Source organism: Musa acuminata, unplaced genomic scaffold (assembly GCF_036884655.1).
Source record: "Musa acuminata AAA Group cultivar baxijiao unplaced genomic scaffold, Cavendish_Baxijiao_AAA HiC_scaffold_1136, whole genome shotgun sequence".
NCBI classification, from domain to species: domain Eukaryota; kingdom Viridiplantae; phylum Streptophyta; class Magnoliopsida; order Zingiberales; family Musaceae; genus Musa; species Musa acuminata.
This window is the reverse complement of record NW_027021348.1, coordinates 8,881,788-8,886,787: the sequence shown is the minus strand read 5'-3', so window position 1 is coordinate 8,886,787 and position 5,000 is coordinate 8,881,788.

The window sequence follows — 5,000 nt, the reverse complement described above, 5'->3', positions numbered from 1 at the left end:
CAAGAACAGCCCAAAAACAGGCCAAAACAGCCCAAAAACGGGCCAAAACTGGCCATTTTTGGCTGAGCGAGCGAGCAGCGAGCGGCGAACAGCGAGCGAAGCGAGAGGCAGCACCGTCCCTGCTATACGAAAGCCCCATCCAGCCCTGTGCCACCCGGGGGGTTCCAGGGTGCTGAGATGGCTGACGTTTTGCTCCGCTCTCGACGGTCACCGCGCAACGCAAGAACAGGCCAAAAACTGGCCAAAACGGCCCAAAAACGGGCCAAAACTGGCCATTTTTGGCTGCGCGAGCGAGCGGCGAGTGGCGGACAGCGAGCGAAGCGAGAGGCAGCACCGTCCCTGCTATACGAAAGCCCCATCCAGCCCTGTGCCACCCGGGGGGTTCCAGGGTGCTGAGATGGCTGACATTTTGCTCCGCTCACGACGGTCGCCGCACCACGCAAGAACAGCCCAAAAACAGGCCAAAACGGCCCAAAAACGGGCCAAAACTGGCCATTTTTGGCTGCGCGAGCGAGCGGCGAGCGGCGGACAGCGAGCGAAGCGAGAGGCAGCACCGTCCCTGCTATACGAAAGCCCCATCCAGCCCTGTGCCACCCGGGGGGTTCCAGGGTGCTGAGATGGCTGACGTTTTGCTCCGCTCACGATGGTCACCGCACCACGCAAGAACAGCCCAAAAACAGGCCAAAACAGCCCAAAAACGGGCCAAAACAGGCCATTTTTGGCTGCGCGAGCGAGCGGCGAGCGGCGAACAGTGAGCGAAGCGTGAGGCAGCACCGTCCCTGCTATACGAAAGCCCCATCCAGCCCTGTGCCACCCGGGGGGTTCCAGGGTGCTGAGATGGCTGACGTTTTGCTCCGCTCTCGACGGTCACCGCGCAACGCAAGAACAGGCCAAAAACTGGCCAAAACCGCCCAAAAACGGGCCAAAACTGGCCATTTTTGGCTGCGCGAGCGAGCGGCGAGTGGCGGACAGCAAGCGAAGCGAGAGGCAGCACCGTCCCTGCTATACGAAAGCCCCATCCAGCCCTGTGCCACCCGGGGGGTTCCAGGGTGCTGAGATGGCTGACATTTTGCTCCGCTCACGACGGTCGCCGCACCACGCAAGAACAGCCCAAAAACAGGCCAAAACGGCCCAAAAACGGGCCAAAACTGGCCATTTTTGGCTGCGCGAGCGAGCGGCGAGCGGCGGACAGCGAGCGAAGCGAGAGGCAGCACCGTCCCTGCTATACGAAAGCCCCATCCAGCCCTGTGCCACCTGGGGGGTTCCAGGGTGCTGAGATGGCTGACGTTTTGCTCCGCTCACGATGGTCACCGCACCACGCAAGAACAGCCCAAAAACAGGCCAAAACAGCCCAAAAACGGGCCAAAACAGGCCATTTTTGGCTGCGCGAGCGAGCGGCGAGCGGCGAACAGTGAGCGAAGCGTGAGGCAGCACCGTCCCTGCTATACGAAAGCCCCATCCAGCCCTGTGCCACCCGGGGGGTTCCAGGGTGCTGAGATGGCTGACATTTTGCTCCGCTCACGACGGTCGCCGCGCCACGCAAGAACAGCCCAAAAACAGGCCAAAACAGCCCAAAAACGGGCCAAAACAGGCCATTTTTGGCTGCGCGAGCGAGCGGCGAGCGGCGAACAGCGAGCGAAGCGTGAGGCAGCACCGTCCCTGCTATACGAAAGCCCCATCCAGCCCTGTGCCACCCGGGGGGTTCCAGGGTGCTGAGATGGCTGACATTTTGCTCCGCTCACGACGGTCGCCGCGCCACACAAGAACAGCCCAAAAACAGGCCAAAACAGCCCAAAAACGGGCCAAAACAGGCCATTTTTGGCTGCGCGAGCGAGCGGCGAGCGGCGAACAGCGAGCGAAGCGTGAGGCAGCACCGTCCCTGCTATACGAAAGCCCCATCCAGCCCTGTGCCACCCGGGGGGTTCCAGGGTGCTGAGATGGCTGACATTTTGCTCCGCTCACGACGGTCGCCGCGCCACGCAAGAACAGCCCAAAAACAGGCCAAAACAGCCCAAAAACGGGCCAAAACAGGCCATTTTTGGCTGCGCGAGCGAGCGGCGAGCGGCGAACAGCGAGCGAAGCGTGAGGCAGCACCGTCCCTGCTATACGAAAGCCCCATCCAGCCCTGTGCCACCCGGGGGGTTCCAGGGTGCTGAGATGGCTGACGTTTTGGTCCGCTCTCGACGGTCACCGCGCAACGCAAGAACAGGCCAAAAACTGGTCAAAACGGCCCAAAAACGGGCCAAAACTGGCCATTTTTGGCTGCGCGAGCGAGCGGCGAGTGGCGGACAGCAAGCGAAGCGAGAGGCAGCACCGTCCCTGCTATACGAAAGCCCCATCCAGACCTGTGCCACCCGGGGGGTTCCAGGGTGCGGAGATGGCTGACATTTTGCTCCGCTCACGACGGTCGCCGCGCCACGCAAGAACACCCCAAAAACAGGCCAAAACTGCCCAAAAACGGGCCAAAACTGGCCATTTTTGGCTGCGCGAGCGAGCGGCGAGCGGCGAACAGCGAGCGAAGCGAGAGGCAGCACCGTCCCTGCTATACGAAAGCCCCATCCAGCCCTGTGCCACCCGGGGGGTTCCAGGGTGCTGAGATGGCTGACATTTTGCTCCGCTCACGACGGTCGCCGCGCCACGCAAGAACACCCCAAAAACAGGCCAAAACAGCCCAAAAACGGGCCAAAACTGGCCATTTTTGGCTGCGCGAGCGAGCGGCGAGCGGCGAACAGCGAGCGAAGCGAGAGGCAGCACCGTCCCTGCTATACGAAAGCTCCATCCAGCCCTGTGCCACCCGGGGGGTTCCAGGGTGCTGAGATGGCTGACATTTTGCTCCGCTCACGACGGTCGCCGCGCCACGCAAGAACACCCCAAAAACAGGCCAAAACAGCCCAAAAACGGGCCAAAACTGGCCAATTTTGGCTGCGCGAGCGAGCGGCGAGCGGCGAACAGCGAGCGAAGCGAGAGGCAGCACCGTCCCTGCTATACGAATGCCCCATCCAGCCCTGTGCCACCCAGGGGGTTCCAGGGTGCTGAGATGGCTGACATTTTGCTCCGCTCATGGCGGTCGCCGCGGCACACAAGAACACCCCAAAAACAGGCCAAAACTGCCCAAAAACGGGCCAAAACTGGCCATTTTTGGCTGCGCGAGCGAGCGGCGAGCGGCGAACAGCGAGCGAAGCGAGAGGCAGCACCGTCCCTGCTATACGAAAGCCCCATCCAGCCCTGTGCCACCCGGGGGGTTCCAGGGTGCTGAGATGGCTGACATTTTGCTCCGCTCACGACGGTCGCCGCGCCACGCAAGAACAGCCCAAAAACAGGCCAAAACAGCCCAAAAACGGGCCAAAACTGGCCATTTTTGGCTGCGCGAGCGAGCGGCGAGCGGCGGACAGCGAGCGAAGCGAGAGGCAGCACCGTCCCTGCTATACGAAAGCCCCATCCAGCCCTGTGCCACCCGGGGGGTTCCAGGGTGCTGAGATGGCTGACGTTTTGCTCCGCTCACGATGGTCACCGCACCACGCAAGAACAGCCCAAAAACAGGCCAAAACAGCCCAAAAACGGGCCAAAACAGGCCATTTTTGGCTGCGCGAGCGAGCGGCGAGCGGCGAACAGTGAGCGAAGCGTGAGGCAGCACCGTCCCTGCTATACGAAAGCCCCATCCAGCCCTATGCCACCCGGGGGGTTCCAGGGTGCTGAGATGGCTGACATTTTGCTCCGCTCACGACGGTCGCCGCGCCACGCAAGAACAGCCCAAAAACAGGCCAAAACAGCCCAAAAACGGGCCAAAACAGGCCATTTTTGGCTGCGCGAGCGAGCGGCGAGCGGCGAACAGCGAGCGAAGCGTGAGGCAGCACCGTCCCTGCTATACGAAAGCCCCATCCAGCCCTGTGCCACCCGGGGGGTTCCAGGGTGCTGAGATGGCTGACATTTTGCTCCGCTCACGACGGTCGCCGCGCCACACAAGAACAGCCCAAAAACAGGCCAAAACAGCCCAAAAACGGGCCAAAACAGGCCATTTTTGGCTGCGCGAGCGAGCGGCGAGCGGCGAACAGCGAGCGAAGCGTGAGGCAGCACCGTCCCTGCTATACGAAAGCCCCATCCAGCCCTGTGCCACCCGGGGGGTTCCAGGGTGCTGAGATGGCTGACATTTTGCTCCGCTCACGACGGTCGCCGCGCCACGCAAGAACAGCCCAAAAACAGGCCAAAACAGCCCAAAAACGGGCCAAAACAGGCCATTTTTGGCTGCGCGAGCGAGCGGCGAGCGGCGAACAGCGAGCGAAGCGTGAGGCAGCACCGTCCCTGCTATACGAAAGCCCCATCCAGCCCTGTGCCACCCGGGGGGTTCCAGGGTGCTGAGATGGCTGACGTTTTGGTCCGCTCTCGACGGTCACCGCGCAACGCAAGAACAGGCCAAAAACTGGTCAAAACGGCCTAAAAACGGGCCAAAACTGGCCATTTTTGGCTGCGCGAGCGAGCGGCGAGTGGCGGACAGCAAGCGAAGCGAGAGGCAGCACCGTCCCTGCTATACGAAAGCCCCATCCAGACCTGTGCCACCCGGGGGGTTCCAGGGTGCTGAGATGGCTGACATTTTGCTCCGCTCACGACGGTCGCCGCGCCACGCAAGAACACCCCAAAAACAGGCCAAAACTGCCCAAAAACGGGCCAAAACTGGCCATTTTTGGCTGCGCGAGCGAGCGGCGAGCGGCGAACAGCGAGCGAAGCGAGAGGCAGCACCGTCCCTGCTATACGAAAGCCCCATCCAGCCCTGTGCCACCCGGGGGGTTCCAGGGTGCTGAGATGGCTGACATTTTGCTCCGCTCACGACGGTCGCCGCGCCACGCAAGAACACCCCAAAAACAGGCCAAAACAGCCCAAAAACGGGCCAAAACTGGCCATTTTTGGCTGCGCGAGCGAGCGGCGAGCGGCGAACAGCGAGCGAAGCGAGAGGCAGCACCGTCCCTGCTATACGAAAGCTCCATCCAGCCCTGTGCCACCCGGGG